We start from the raw sequence: 17,298 nt of genomic DNA, 5'->3' as shown, positions 1-17,298 counted from the left end.
TGTAAGCTGGAGCCAAAAATCTCCATTCCGCTAACCACATCATATTCCGAGGTTCCAGAGAGCCAGCAGCATCTGCTCAGGTTCACTGCTGGCCTCTGATGCAAGCTCATGAAATCTGTCAAACTAGAAACAAGACAAGGCGTCTGCTATGCCATTATCCATGCCCGGCACATGCTTGGAAGAAAAACAAATATTAAAGGTTAAGCATTGTAGAACAAACACCCTTATCAACTTCATACCCTGTGCGATCTGGAAGTTTGGCGATTGATAACCTGTACCACGGCCATGTTGTTGCACCAGAAGCACACCCTTTTATTAGCTAGCTCTGATCCCCAAATGACCACCGCAACTAAAACGGGGGAAAAATTCCAAGAAGGTCATGTCATGCACAACCCCGTTTTGTGTCCAGGCAGCGGGCCATTTTTGTGCACACCATTTGCCTTGATAAAACACCCCAAAACCTGCGCCCCCTGTCGCATCCGAGTGGATTTTTAACCCCCTTTGTAATAACCATTCCTCCCTCCACAATGATACCCCATTAAATTGACTCAGAAAACTTTCCCACACCCTGAAGTCTTGCCTTATCTCTCCAGTGACTCGTATGTAATGGTGTGGCCTGGCTACGCTGGCTGTTGCCACTGCCAGCTGGGCACAAAACACCTGCCCTGGGGCAACAACCCTGCAAGCAAAGTTCAGGTGCCCTAAAATAGATTGCAGTTTCTGCAGCCTGAGTTTTTTAGCCCCCAGTGCTCTCTGGAGCAACCCCGATAGATCCTGAAGCTTATTCTGTGGGAGACACGATATGCCCTCCCTGGTGTCCAGCTCGATCCCCAGGTAGGTCAATGTAGTGGAAGGGCCCTCTGTTTTCTCCTCCACTAGGGGTACCCCCAACTTTTTAGCCAGGGCCTGAAATGTGTCCAACAGGTGAACACACTTATTTGACCCGGCTCGCCCTGCGAACAAAAAATCATGCAAATAATGCACTACTTGGTTTAGTCCTGCTGACCGCACCACTGCCCAGTGCAACATTGTACTGAATTTCTCAAAAGCTACACAAGATACTGAACAGCCCATGGGTATAGCCTTGTAGAAATAAAATTGCCCCTCAAAACAGAAACCCTCCAAGTCCAGTGGCAGGAGTTGGAAAGCAGACTTGATATCACATTTAACCATTAGCACCCCAGGGCTATATGCCCTAACGATACGAATGGCTTCATCAATGGAGGAATAGCGTACCGAACATCGTGCTGGGTCTATTCCATCATTAACAGAGCCAGCTTGCGGGTATGACACGTGATGAATTAATCAGTATGTCCCTGGGGTCTTCTTGGGGACCAACCCCAGGGGGGAAACTCTCAAATGTGCTATAGGCAATTGATTAAATGGCCCAGCTATCCTGCCCTCCTTTAATTCTTGTGCAATGTTTTTTTGAACAATATGTCCCATCCCAACTACTGACTTTAATTTTTTTTTTTTTTACATCAAATGAATTCTGTTTCCCACAAAAGGGATCTGAAATCCTGCTGTAAACCCCTCCCACAAATATGCCCCATCTGCCCTGTTAGGATAATCCTATAGGAGAACCCTTTACACATCCGGCCTAACTGGCGTTGGAGCCCCTGTTCATTGCACCACCCCCAGCTTGTCCTCCTCTCCAACTTGTACTCTGTGTTCCAGACCCTGTTCCACCCACGCCGAACCTGTGGTTGATGCTTGCACCACACGCATTCCTGTTTTCTCCCTGTGATCTTCCCTTTCTGCCCTGGCAAGAACGGGCTGAATGGGTCCCAAAACATGTTTCACAAACATGCCTGTATCTACAGAAGTTGCGAAAACAACCACCATCATTAAATGCCCAGCAAATACTATTATGTGCCTGGGGCCCTTCCCGAGCTTGTTGCGGTATGAACAAACCACTGTCAGTGTGAACTCCTGGCGCCCTTGGTGTCATCCACTCCAACCGCAGTGTGTGATGAGGTGTGTCCCACCTTATCCCAGTTTGTGTTGCTGCCTTTAATCGAAACTGCTCATCATAATTAAACCAGGACATGACCCCCAAACATATTGTGTGCCTGCCTAATTATATCCATATAAAGAAAAGGAGTACTTGTGGCACCTTAGAGACTAACCAATTTATTTGAGCATAAGCTTTCGTGAGCTACAGCTTCATCCAATGAAGTGAGCTGTAGCTCACGAAAGCTTATGCTCAAATAAATTGGTTAGTCTCTAGGGTGCCACAAGTACTCCTTTTCTTTTTGCGAATACAGACTAACACAGCTGCTACTCTATATTCATATACTTAACCAAGGCAGGGCTACTCTCTGGATAGGCGTGTATTATAACACCCACATGAAGAAGGCAGTCTCCCAATTTTCCCAAGTTCTAGGCACCCTTGGCCTCTTGGGCAGCTCGCTGTTTTCCTTGCCTTCCTCATGTTTACTGTCTGTCAACACCTCCATGTGCAATAGGGATAATATATCCAAGTATTCACCTCTCAGGATTTTATCTTTAGTTGTACTGAGTAGGTGAACTCCCATCGGGTCAGCCACCCCGGCATAACCGTACTCAGGACTGCATGAAGGGAGTTCCGCAGAGCCCTGCTCCCTCATAGACACTCCCTCCCCGCCAGGAGTCTCTACTGTGTCCCATTAGGTTACATGCCCTGATGGCTGATGAGTCCCCATGTGCCCAGGGGGACATGGGCTTTGCTACCCTTGCTGGGGGCCTGCCCCATCCTGCTGCCCAAACTTGAGCCCAGGCTGTGCCTACCCTGTCACCCTGTGCAGACCCCTCACTCCTAGCTGCCTGAAGCTGCTGTAGTAAATGAAAATTAGCTTGCAGCAGGTGTGTCATACCATCAGTGCCCCCACTGAAGGTGCCACCCCTAGGTGGGTCTGCCCAGGCTTCTGGACCTCCCACTCCTGGGCCCAGAGTATTTACTACCCTAATAGGCTCACTTCTGACTCCCTCAGGTGAACTCACTGAGTGACTGGTTGTGCACTGTCCCTGCACCTCGCTGTGGTCCCTTGCCACCCCTTGCCAGGCTGGAAGGCCAGATACCATCTCTGCCACCCATCCCCATAACCTCTGTGTGGTTCAGATCACACTCACCCCTGGGATCAGCATTGCCACCATCCCTTGTGTTCAGTGGAAGAGAACTTCCTGGTTTGAGGTGACCTTGTGTCCTTTGGAAGCGCTGTAATGCTGTGGAGAAAACCGCAGACACAATTTCACTGACCATTTGCTGCACAGCTCCGCTGACTACCCCATTAATCCACACAGCCTGCCCCCCTGCATGCGTGGACGTTTCCCCTCGGTTATTTCCCTCTCTCAGTCCATGAAGCTGCCCTGGGTTATTAAACACACCACCCAGGACATTAGCAGCCCCTGTATTTGTGAGCACCCCTTGTCCCTGCTGAAATACTGTCTCCCTTGGGTCCCCTTCCAGCCCTTGGGCTCCATTGGGACTGCCCTGTGCTGCAGCTGCTGCCTCTGCTTGTCCCCTTTCCAGAAAAGGTACAGGCACCTGAGCAGCAACCTGCTTAGAGCCAGAAAGAATTGCAGCCTGATAGCCCATACATCTACTTGCAGCACAGCTGGCACATGAAACAGTTACATTCCATTACCCCCCTCCCCTCCTGTCATAAATATAAAGGGAAGGGTAAACACCTTTAAATCCCTCCTGGCCAGAGGAAAAACCCTTTCACCTGTAAAGGGTTAAGAAGCTAAGATAACCTCACTGGCACCTGACCAAAATGACCAATGAGGAGACAAGATACTTTCAAAGCTGGGAGGGGGGAAACAAAGGGTCCTCTCTGTTTGTGTGATGCTTTTGCCGGGACCAGAGCAGGAATGCAGGTCAGAACTCCTGTAAAGGGCTAATAAGCAATCTAGTTAGATATGTGTTAGATTCTGTTTTGTTTAAATGGCTGATCAAATAAGCTGTGCTGAATGGAATGTATATTCCTGTTTTTGTGTCTTTTTGTAACTTAAGGTTTTGCCTAGAGGGATTCTCTATGTTTTGAATCTGATTACCCTGTAAGGTATTTACTATCCTGATTTTACAGAGGTGATTCTCTTACCTTTTCTTTAATTAAAATTCTTCTTTTAAGAACCTGATTGCTTTTTTGTTGTTCTTAAGATCCAAGGGTTTGGGCCTGTGGTGACCTATGCAAATTGGTGAGGATTTTTATCAAGCCTTCCCCAGGAAAGGGGTGTAGTGCTTGGGAGGGATATTTTGGGGGGGGGGGGGATGTTTCCAAGTGGGCACTTCCCCTGTTATTCTTTGTGTAACACTTTGGTGGTGGCAACTTTTAACCTAAGCTGGTAAGAATAAGCTTAGGGGGTCTTTCATGCAGGTCCCCACATCTGTACCCTAGAGTTCAGCATGGGGAAGGAACCTTGATATCTCCCAATGCACATTGATTGTTCCAGACCTTTCTGCAGGAGCCTGAAGCCACGGTTGTCTCCTGACTGCACTAAATGTGGAGCAGCAGCTTCACTTGCTAAATCACCCCCCTTGTGTCCTGCTTGTAATTTGCCTCTGCCTGCCCTTCCCTGCCTCTGGGACCAGGGGGTAACAGCCCCCTGTTTTCCCGAGCTCACCCTTCTCCGTGCCCCTGGAGCCATGCTGCTTCACAGTCCTGTTTGCTGGCTTCCTCACTGTGTGGAACAAAAAGTCTTGCCCCACCCAGGTTTCGTACCTTTATGCAGTCCCCAGTCCCGGGTTTACAATGGCACCAGTGGCCCATGAAGCCGGGCCCATGCTCAGAAGGGGCCCCAGCCTGCTCCGCTTCCACTGCGCCCTGAGACCCCACCAGCCCACTGGCTCCCCACCCACCCACCACTTGCTCCTCTCAGCCTGCCTGCCAGCCAGTCAAGGGCTCCTCTCCACCCCTTGGCCCCTCCCGCCGGCTCCTCTCTGCCCCCTGGCAAGACCTCCAGTGCACCTCCAGCTCCAGGCAGTCTCTGTTTCCCATCACCTGTGTGGCCCTGCCTGTCTCCCCAGAGCTGAGCCACCTGGGACTGGTGCAGAAGCCTGGCCAGTTTCAGGTAGGTGGGGAGGGATGTTGGGGTGGGCTTGGCTGGGCCCCTCCAGGCAAGTGGGTCCTGAGGGACCCTGGCTGGGGCAGGCCCTGGCCTGGCTGATCGCTCCACTCCTGAGGGGATGGAGCGATTCCTGGCCCCGGGACCAGCCCTTGCTGGACTGCTGGTTGAGCCCAGCAGATAGTTACCTCCCGGGAGGGCCAGTGAGTGTGGCCGGGAGGCAGGGCATGGGGGAGGGTGTCTCTGGGGGGTCTGGGGTGGTGCTGGGCTGTGAGGGGGTGGGGTAGATGTGTGTGTTGGGGCATAAGGGAGTGGGGGTTCTGTGTGGGGTGCTGGGCAGTTGTGGTGGGGTTGTAGGCAGGGGGGTGCTGAGCAGTGGTGGTGTGCAGGGTGCTGTGCATTTATGGCAGGGTCAGGGGGGCGCTGGGCGTAGCGGGTCAGGGGGGCCTCTGGCTATAGGGAGTTGCGGGTGTTTGTTTGGGGCGGGGGGCGCTGTGTGGTGTGGCATGGCATGGACTCACCCCTGAGGGGAAGGGGCATGCTGGCAGCACAGGGGATTGACTGAGTGTGCATCTGGCAAATGCTGGTTAGTAAATAGTGCCCTCGCACTGGGCTGGGCAGAGCGGGACCACCCCTGCCATGCCGTTCCCCATTGTCCCTGGCTGGTCCCTCGCTCTGGGGATCCCCCCGTGCCATGCACCATTGCTTCCATGGGGGCCCACAAATATGTTTGGAGCTGGGCCCCCAAAAGGTTAATGTGGCCCTGTCTTTATGCACATTCCTGGGGTGGGGGGTGACTCATTGCTGCAAAGCTGACCACCGAGCACCTTTTTTACAGCAAAAAGAAAAGGAGTACTTGTGGCACCTTAGAGACTAACAAATTTATTTGAGCATAAGCTTTCGTGAGCTACAGCTCACTTCAGCAGTTTCTGACTTCCTTCCTCCCCTACCCCCCTGCCAAAGGAGAGTTGCCCTTCCTGGGTAAGCCCAGACAAACTGCACCGCTTTAGTTGTGGTGCAGTCATTCCCATTGAAGCTAATGGGAATCTGCCCATTGACTTCAATAGGAGTTGGATCAGACTCTCTGTAAGCTGCATCAGTTGGAAACATTGAGGCAAAAGTGCCAATGAGCTATTATAGAGGGGAGCAATGCACGCGTTTTTCACCAAAACAGAAACTAGGGGATTTGGGGGCTTTTTACCTATTCTAGGCTGGGTATGAAGTGAAAACTTCTGGTATTTTACTAGAAAATTTCTCAATCTCTTGGTGGCTTAAAGCAAGTCTGTTGTTTTAAATTGCCCTTGATGGTAAATAGCCTTTTCACTTACAGGAAGGACAAACTAAACTTTGTCTATCTTGGATATTTAGGGAGTACCAATCACTGCAATGTCTGGCTGCTGAATATTAATGGTAAGTTAACATTTATATAGGCCTTTGTATGTTGGAATCACTTTACAAACATTAATCCTCACAGAGAGAGAAACAAGGACATAAGTGAGGTCATGATTTCTTCTCCAAGCAATGGCTACTGTAAAAAATGTTGTAAATAAAAAAAAAAATTGGAAAAAGTCTTAGCGCTACTTGGCTCCGATTCAGCAAGTTTCTTCATTACATACCTAACTTTCAGAACATGAGTCACATGAAAGTAATTGTAGGTAATGCCCAAATACCTCAGTGAATATGTACATCCCTGAATATATACATTTGTGTATTATTTAAGAACATTATTATTGTATGTTTTACATCGGTTGGCATTTTTAGGTTAGATCATCAATTACAGAAATATGATGTACTCTGTATATAAAGTAATGATATTAGCAATAGTTCTGCCCCTTGAGGGCTCAATGCTGTAACTGTGCTTTTCGTCAGCCAAATTTTTTTAAAATTGAAAATATTTCCTCAGCTGACTGCTTCACTGGCTTGGGAGGTTTTTATCTTTGTTGTCAGTGCATTATGGGAGAGACCCTATTAGCATAATTTAAACAGGTTTAATATCCTTTCCAGAATTTGTGTAAAGTATACCTCTGGATATTCTTGATATCCATATAAATGTCCAATCCCTTTTAGAATTTTGCTAAGTTGTGGGCCTTGGTGACTTCTTGTGACAATGATTTCCACAGTCTAACCACACATTGTGTGAAAAATATTTCCTTTTTATTAGTTTTCAATTTGCCACCTTTTAATTTACTTGAATTTTTCCTTATATTGTTTTGAGACAGGGAGAACATAAATTCCTAATCTACCTTATCTTTAACATTCATTATTTTTAGATACTTTAGTCATGTATCATAGTTGTTTCCTTTCTAAGGAAAACAACCCCAATCTCTTCAGTCATTCTATTGTGAGTTTTTCTAGGTCTTTGATTATTTTCATCACCCTTCACTGAACCACCTCTAATTTTGCAATATCCTTTTTTTTCTGATTCAGACAGAAAATAAATTTTGAAGTGTCAGAATTTCCCACAGGATAGAAATTCCAATTTCTGACCAGCTCATTTTTAGAACCTTTTTAGGAATATGAGCAGTTTAAATCTTTCCATCCCATGTGAGTTACTTTGCATGGTTTGACACGGAATTTCATTTGCTGTTGTATTGACCATTTACTCAGCTGCTTTAGGTCTCTCTGAACTTTCTTAAAGTCCTTTCTGGGCCTGACTAACCAAAATAACTTGAAAAAAGAAAAGGAGTACTTGTAGCACCTTAGAGACTAACAAATTTATTTGAGCGTAAGCTTTCGTGAGCTACAGCTCACTGCAGCTGATGAAGTGAGCTGTAGCTCACGAAAGCTTACGCTCATATAAATTTGTTAGTCTCTAAGGTGCCACAAGTACTCCTTTTCTTTTTGCAGATACAGACTAACATGGCTGCTACTCTGAAACCTGTCAAAATAACTTGGTGACATCTGCAAGTCAGCTGAATCAACCACATTCTTGTGCACAGCCTGCCTTTGCTCCAAATGTTGGTAAAATATACTTAATAGAAACTAACCCTGGAGAGTCACAGTCACCCTTTCTTTGGAGCTACATGGGAGTAGAGTCCTGCCTTGAGCAGTGCAAGTACTTGCATTTCACTTCTGTGGAAAAAGGCTCATTTCTGAGGGTTTTTTCCATTCCAAACTGAAAACATGAAATGTTCCACAGAATTCAATTTTTTGAAAAATTCTGGGCAGAGAAATGGCCAGTGAGGGAGCCAGGCAGCCACCTGCCCATCCACCAGTCATAAGTGTCAGGACTAGAGCTGGTCAAAAATTTTCCAAGGGAACAATTTTCCATTAGAAAATGCTGATTTGATGCCTGCCTGGTTTACATTGAAAGTTTCTTTGGAATTGACATGTTCTCATAGGCTGCATCGGTTCTATAGACCTCAACATTTTCAATTGAAAACTATTCCTTTGGAAATTTTTTGTCTAGCTCTAACCTTGACCTTTTTTTTTTTTTTTTTTTTTTTTGCTCTTGTAACATGGGCTCACAGTATGGATCTGAAAAAAATACAGTGTTGTATTAGACTGTAAAGTTAAGCAGATTTTCACAGAGCTAATCCAAGGTGCTGCTGGGAGCTCCTTGGGCCTGTTCCTTCTCCCTGGAAGTCAGTAGTAAAACTCCTATTGACATCAGTAGTGTAGCATCAATCTCCTGTAAAATGGTGAATGTGTTCATCTACCAGTAGATGGGATGGTGTCCAGCACCTCCCTGGATTGGGTCTGGTGGAAGGAGCAGAAGAGGATTAGCTGTTTAACTGTTGAAGAGATTCTTGTTCAAATGAAAAGCTTTAATAAAAATATTACTTAGGATATATTTTAAAAGTGTAGCAGTTTCCATGGGTTTTAAACTCTGGCAGAAAGAAAAAGATATTTACTTCTAAACTCTCTCTGCTGCTTCATTGAAATTAACATTCTTCTCAGAGGCCTTCTGATCTCCCAGAAACTTATAGTAGCAATTGATTTCCAGCCTTAGGGTCATGACTGTTGAAATTTAAATTGTGACTAAAAGCTTGAATCAGTTCAAAACTATGTTAATTTGCTTTAAAATATGTTTGCATCTATCGTCATGGGTTTTCCAGTGTATAATTTGCCATCGCACCACCTTTGCACGGGGGGATCATGCAATGAGTTGGTAATAAGTTCAGGGATATTTGAATGGTGATTGAGGTTCATTGCTTGTCTCAAGAGAGAGTTTATAGCAATAGCAATATTATGCTTTATTATACAGAGTTGTGAAAGTAAATTGATTGGGAAATTTGTATCTAATCAAGAGGTATTTCATAATAAACTTCATATGGGACATTAAAGGGAGGAAAACAAATTTATAACCTTAATGTTGCTAATGAGATGGCAAATACTCCTCCTTTTTCATATATTCGAACAATCCTACTATGTGTTTAAAGAATTCACTGACCTGATCTTGTTAAAAGAACCTAATAATAGCTTGCAGCTCTGTTATTGCTAAGCTGTGGGCCCCTGTGTCACCAATATCCACTAATAATCAAAATCCCTTTGCATTTTCATGCTCATTATTGAAGAAGGTCTGCACTCTAGGCTTATTTAAATTTCCATAAAAATGTAATGAACCTAAAGTTTATATTAAAATGTTCATAAGATGACAAGTTATGATCAGTGCCTCTTCGAATGAGACTGGCTATAGAGGTCTTGAATTTATTAATATTAGCAGGAGGTCACAGTATCCTGCTGCTTCATTAATCATTTTTCCTTCAGATATATTGCATTCTTTAATTTGACAAGGATAAAATCTTTTCTACTGGCCACCCAGCACGGGGCCTACTGGTGTGTGATGCCACGTCTATAATGTTCAGGGTGACTGCAGCTCATGCAAAATGAGGACAGACTGCATATGGACTGAAGAGCAGGTTTGACAGAATGCATTGCCAAATGCAGAGGTGGAAAATTCTGAGTGGTGGAAAGGTGTATGTGGTCTACTCTGGTTCCCATAACTGCTTGTGAACTCCATGGTGAGCAGTTACATTTTCTGCTGGCATTTCAGGGTGTGCTGCCCCCACTCAATCCCTAAGACAGGACTTTCAGTAATGAAGTAGATACATCAGAAAGTGCAGCTGCTTTGAGCTGGCTCCCACAAACATGGAAGCAACTATAGCTAGGAGTAAGAGGTAAGAAACTGAGCAAAGGAAAACTTAGACTGAACATCAGAAAAAAAAAAACATTCTTGGCTAGAGACATACTGGGTGGTGGAATAGTCTCCCAAGAGAAAAGGGGGAAGCCCCATCTGCTGAATCATATACAGCTGGACTAGGCCAAACACTAAGACACTATAGTGCTAATAAGCGATGGTCACATAAACACCACCCTATACCGGAAACCTAGTGACCGCTATTCCTACCTACATGCCTCCAGCTTTCATCCAGACCACATCACACGATCCATTGTCTACAGCCAAGCTCCATGATACAACCGCATTTGTTCCAACCCCTCAGACAGAGACAAACACCTACAAGATCTCTATCAAGCATTCTTACAACTACAATACCCACCTGCGGAAGTGAAGAAACAGATTGATAGAGCCAGAAGAGTTCCCAGAAGTCACCTACTACAGGACAGGCCCAACAAAGAAAATAACAGAACACCACTAGCCATCACCTTCAGCCCCCAACGAAAACCTCTCCAATGCATCATCAAGGATCTACAACCTATCCTGAAGGATGACCCATAACTCTCCCAGATCTTGGGAGACAGGCCAGTCCTTGCTTACAGACAGCCGCCCAACCTGAAGCAAATACTCACTAGCAACCACACAACAAAACCACTAACCCAGGAACCTATCCTTGCATCAAAGCCCGTTGCCAACTGTGTCCACATATCTATTCAGAGGACACCATCATAGGGCCTAATCATATCAGCCATGCTATCAGAGGCTCGTTCACCTGCACATCTACCAATGTGATATGTGCCAGCAATACCCCTCTGCCATGTACATTGGCCAAACTGGACAGTCTCTACGCAAAAGAATAAATGGACACAAATCAGACGTCAAGAATTATAACATTCAAAAACCAGTCGGAGAACACGTCAATCTCTTTGGTCACTCGATTACAGACCTAAAAGTGGCAATTCTTCAATAAAAAAACTGCAAAAACAGACTCCAACAAGAGACTGCTGAATTGGAATTAATTTGCAAATTGGACACCATTACATTAGGCTTGAATAAAGACTGGGAGTGGATGTGTCATTACACAAAGTAAAACTATCTTCCCCCCGCCCCACCCCCGTTCCTCACATGTTCTTTGAACTGCTGGAAATGGCCCACCTTGATTATCTCTACAAAAGAGTGTTTTTTTTAATCTCCTGCTGGTAATAGCTCACCTTACCTGATCACTCTGGTTACAGTGTGTATGGTAACATCCATTGTTTCATGTTCTCTGTGTATATAAAATCTCCCCACTGTATTTTGCGCTGCATGCATCCGATGAAGTGAGCTGTAGCTCATGAAAGCTTATGCTCAAATTTGTTAGTCTCTAAGGTGCCACGAGTACTCCTTTTCTTTTCACATGTTACCAGTTTCTTTAGTGTACTAAATTTAGTTTGCGTGCTCCATTTTATTTTCTTAGTAATCTGCCTTGTTCTGTCTGCTACCTCCTTAACTACTTAAAATACACCTGTTATAGTTTATACATTTATTTCTGGTTTATAATACAACCCAGTTTATGTGATTTCTAACTAGGGGGTGGGGGGCAAGAAATTGTGCATGCCTTCTTCCACACTGAGTGAAGAGGTGAATATAATATATCTTTGAGTCTGTACTCTCAGGGAGATGGACAGCTGAGTGCTGTAGCAAGTCCCTTAAGCTGAGTCTTCCCAGAGCTGATCTGCAGCTGGGTGTGGACCTGCTTCTGTGTGTGTGGGTTAGAGGAGGTTTTAAGAGCCTGGCTCAGCAAGACAGGTCATGCTGGTAGAACAGGTAGACTCAGTGGTATCTGAGCACATCAGGTGACTTCCCAAGGAGTCCAACTTGTCACACACTCCTTGCTTTTTCCACTCTGTATGAAAGCAGCAGGGAGCAAAATCAATTTGTCTCCATGCTACATGTACACTGAGCAGAGCTGGAGTGAGTATCCCACACTATAACGCTGCTTCCCAGCTGGGCTGATGCCAAAGAGCAGAGAGTCACATGAAGGCACCTGCATTGCTGTCCAAATCTTTGTCTCAGTCACTACAGAGCCCTGTTTCTCAACACGTCCAGTAAGTGGAGGAAAGAAGCCACCTGGAGATGTGGAGAAGCCAAGAGATGAGGTAGAAGTTCAGGTAAGGAAGAAACCCTTATGAGAGAGGTGGTGGTGCACTAGAGTTTGGGAGAGGGGAGAATTGCCAAAAGAAAGCACCAGGGAACTGTAGAAATGAGGACCGGGGGAACCACAAGAGAAGAGAGCGAAAGGATGCTACTGGTGAAGAGTGGATAGAAGACTGAATCATTATGGCCACACCCCTAGATCTGCATGGGCAGCTTCCAATAATGACAAAACAATATAAGGATTTTCCAAGGTGGAGTAGCTTGTAATGTATGTGATTTAGAAACTCAGCTGTACAGATTGCAGGCTACAGAGGGCAACCCTCCTCCACTCCCCTCAAGCCTCTTGTTTTAAAAATTGGAGGCGCATCTCTGAATTTTAATTTTTAAACATTTGAATTAGCCGGATGCTGGCTTGTTATAACCTTGTTAAAGTATAAAGCATCAACTATGCTGAGAGAATTACAAACCTGTAACGATATTAAAATCCAATTATGTGTCACTCAGACATATTTTACAGTTTCTTTTAAAAGAGAAATTTGTAGCTTTTATAGTTTAATCAAATCTTAACACCGCCCCGCCCCCCGACACACACAGAGCAGCAAGCAGAGATAAATGTCTTGAGATACCTCTTCAGATATTAATGGAGGCCCAATTCATCCCTGGTAGAACTGTCACGTCAATGCAGTTACACCAGAGATGAATTTGGATCCTTAATTCTTGTTCCTGCTCTTTAACAAATGAAGGGCTCTAGAAGTCTTGCATCAGTGACCCAGTGCATTCTCTGGACAGCAACATGGGATGGGCCCTGTTCTTTCCTTCCCTTGGTGAAAATCAACCTGGGGAGCAGGGGCACAATGTATTCTGCTGCACACAGATTCCATTCCGCTGGGGGAATCGGAGTTGGCCAACGTAGCCTACAAAGTAGGCAGGTAGAGGAGGTAAGATCTGACTGTCCAGGAGGTTATTCACCAGATCCTCTGACCAGTCTCTTCAAGCAAAGTCCTGTGGGTGCTGACTAAGGTTTAAAAGTGCCTGCACTTGATCTTGTATTAGATAATGTTTGAAGGGGTGGGGATGGGTGACAAGAAGCTTAGTTCCCTGCGAATCTTGAACTTCTACATAAATTCAGGCAGAAATATGATGGAGGGTTTGGGCTTGGACCAAGTCCATGTCCATGGAGCCTTTGAATTATAAATAGGCCCCTACCAAATCCACAGCTTTGGATTTGCAAAAATCAAAACATACGTCCCGGACCATGAAATATGGTCTCTCCTGTGAAATTTGGTCTTTTGTGTACTTTCAGCCTATTATACCAATGTCACGGAGGAGACCAGCATTTCTCACACTGGGTGTACCGACCCAAAAGAGGGTTGCGGTGCGGGGGGGAGGGGGCGCCAAGATTACTGTAGTGGGGGTGCAATATTGCCACCCTTATTTCCACACTGCCTTCAGAACTGGGTGGCCGGAAAATGGCAGCTGCTGGCCGGGCACTCAGCTCTGAAGGCAGTGTCCTGCAAGCAGCAGCACAGAAGTAAGGGTGGCAATACTATACGGTGCCACCCCTACTTCTGCGCTGCTGCCTTCATAGCTGGGCAGCTGGAGAGGGGCAGCTGCTGGCTGAGGTCCCAGTTCTGAAGGCAGCAGTGCAGAAATAAAGGTGGCAATACTATGACCCCCTACAATAACCTTGTATTCCCCCCACATATCCCTTTTGGGTCAGGACCCCCACCGTTACAAAAGCATGACATTTCAGATTTAAATATCTGAAATCATGAAATTTACTATTTTAAAAATCCTATAACAGTGAAATTGACCAAAATAGACAATGAATTTGGTAGGGCCCTAACTATAAAGGTACATTGACCAGAAACCCAACATAGGGGACATGTAGTGAGCTGTGACTTAACAGTGGCTGCTTCACATCCTGACTGTGGATTGGGCTGGAAGATTTCTATCCTCTCAAACCCTGCAAACATGCCCCTACACACATGCCCCTCTATGCATGAGGTGAAAATCTGGCCCTTAATATTTGTAAAATGTAATATGTAAAACACTATAGTAAGCACTGATGTTATTTTGCCTAGGTACAACAGGGAGGCAATAACTGATCAGAACCTGTGCAAAAGTATATTGATGAACATGGTAGTAGATCTGAGCATACTTTTTGCCTGAAACAATTTTCAGTGAAAAATGCAGGCTCATTGACACCAAAATGCTTGGCAAATTTGCATGTGTTGCCATTTCAAACTCCACCCCCCAAAAAAAATCCCTGGAAAATTGCATTTGGTTTAAAATGACTTTTTGTTGAAAAGGCCCTTTAATTTTATTTTAAAAAATTCAAAAACATTAGTGGTAAGATCAAAATGAAATGTTTTGTTCAACTCAAAATTATTTTGGTTTACCTGACCTGAAACTCCCCCTTCCCCCCGCACACTTTTCAAAATTGTTAACTGAAAAATCTGTTACTCACACACCTCTATGTGGGACCAGTATTGGTGACACTTCCATACTCATGCAGCAGCAGACCTTTTAATTTACAGCATAGCCTCTAAGGTCAGAAGGGACCTTTGTGATCATCTAATTTTACCTCCTTTACAGCCCATAGAACGTCTCCAAAATAATCCCTAGAGTATATTTTCTAGAAAAATATCCAGTCTTGATTTAAAAATGGTCAGTGATGAATAATCCACCATGACCTATGGTAATTTGTTCCAATAGTTAATCACCTGCACTGTTAAAAATTTACCTTATTTCCAGTCTGAATTTGTCTATTTTCAATATCCAGCCATTGGATCATGTTACACCTTTCTTTGCTAGATTGAACAGCCCATTATTAAATACTTGTTCCCTGTGTAGATACTTACAGACTGTGATCACGTCACCCCTTAACCGACTTTTTATTAAGCCAAATAAATTGAGCTCTTTGAGTCTCTGACTATGTCGGGTTTTAATCTGATCCTTTAAGTGTTCTCTTGGCTCTTCTTTGAACCCCCTCCAATTTATTAACAACCTTCTGGAATCATAGGTACCTGAACTGGACACACTATTCCACCAGTGGGCACACCAGTGTCAAATACAGAGGCAAAATAACCTCTCTACTTCTATGCAAGATTCTCCTTTTATGCATCCCAGGATCATATTAACTCTTTGGCCATGGCATTGGGAGTTCACGTTCAACTGATTATCGACCACAACCCCCAAATCTTTTTCATAGTCACTGCTTCCCAGGACAGAGTCCCCCCCATTCTGTAAGTATACACTACATTCTTTGTTCCCAGATTGGGGGGAGGGATAGCTCAGTGGTTTGAGTATTGGCCTGCTAAACCCAGCGTTGTGAGTTCAATCCTTGAGGGGGCCATTTAGGGATCTGGGGCAAAAATTGGGGATTGGTCCTGTTTTGAGCAGGGGGTTGGACTAGATGACCTCCTGAGGTCCCTTCCAACCCTGATATTCTATGATTCTATGATGTATACATTTACATGTAGCCATATAATCCATATTGATTTGCTTGTACCCAGTTTACTAAGTGATCTAGATTGCTTAGAATCAGTGATCTGTCCTCTTCATTATTTACCAGTGCCCCAATGTTTGTGTAATCTGCACATGTCATCAGTGATGAATTTGTTTTCATCAACAACATTTGTAAAAATGTTTAACTAACATAGGGCCTAAAACTGCTCCCTGTGGGATCCCACTGGAAACAGGACTGCTAAATGATGATTCCCCATTTACAGTTACATTTTGAGACCTATCAGTTTCAGTTTTTAATCCATTTCATGTGAATTTTATATTCTAATTTTTTAAACCAAATGTGGTGTAGTACCAAGTAAAATGCCTTGCAGAAGTCTAAGTATATTACATGAACACTATTACCTTTATCAGCCAAACTTGTAAATCCATGAAAAAAGATACCAAGTTAGTTTGACAAGATCTGTTTTCCATAAACCCATGTAGATTTGCATTAATTACACTACCCTCCTTTTTTTTTCTTTATTAATCCAGTCTCACATCAGCTGCTCCATTACCTGGGATCGATGTCAGGCCAACATCCCTATAGTTACTCAGGCCATCCCATTTACCATTTTTAAAAATTGGCACAACATAAGCTTTCTTCAGGTCTTCTGGAACTTCACAAGTGCTCCAAGGCTTATTGAAAATCAACGTTAATGGTCCAGTGAGCTCCTTATGCAGCTCTTTTAAAACTCTTGGATGCAAGCTAGCTGGACCTGCTGATTGAAAAATGTCTTTCTATTGTAGCTTCTGTTTAACATCCTTGAGAGATACTAGTGGAATGGAAAGAGTGTTATCCCCATATGATGAAGCTGTAGCATCTGTTTTTCTCCAAATACATAACAGAAATATTTATTGAACACTTCCGCTTTTTCTGCATTATTGATAATTTTCCCATTTCCATCCAGTAATGGACCCCTACAATTGTCAGGATTCTTTTTGTTCCTAATATGTAAAAAAACCCTGCTTCTTACTGTCCTTAGCTCTGGTGGCTATAGATTTCTCCTTGTGTGCCTTCGCTTTCGTTATCAATTTTCTGCAGTTCCTAACTTCTGATTTATATTCATTACTATCAGCTCCCCCGTTCATCCATTTGTTGTTTTAGTATTTTTTTATTTTTTTACAGCTGCTTTCACTTCCGCTTTAAACCAGGTGGGCTTTTTAACCAGCACAGACTTCTTACTCAACTGTGGGGTTGTAGTTTTTTGGGGATCTAGCAAGGTGTTCTTAAATGAGTCTCAATTATCATTCAATTTTTTTTATTAAACTCTTACTACTAGCAGATTTGGCTCAAAATTGTTTTTGGCTTTATGAAATTGGTTCTATTAAAGCACCAAGTATATGCATTACTGGTCTGGATTTCATTCTGCTTGCACATTATCAGTGTGATCAAGTCATGATCAGTTGTACCTAAGCCACCATTAACTTATAGTTCTATGATCAGTTACTCTTTGTCTGTTAGGACAAGGTCTAATATAGAATTCCCC

This window comes from Natator depressus, chromosome 5 (assembly GCF_965152275.1).
Source record: "Natator depressus isolate rNatDep1 chromosome 5, rNatDep2.hap1, whole genome shotgun sequence".
In the NCBI taxonomy this organism is placed as follows: Eukaryota; Metazoa; Chordata; order Testudines; family Cheloniidae; genus Natator; species Natator depressus.
This window is presented reverse-complemented; position numbering follows the sequence as displayed.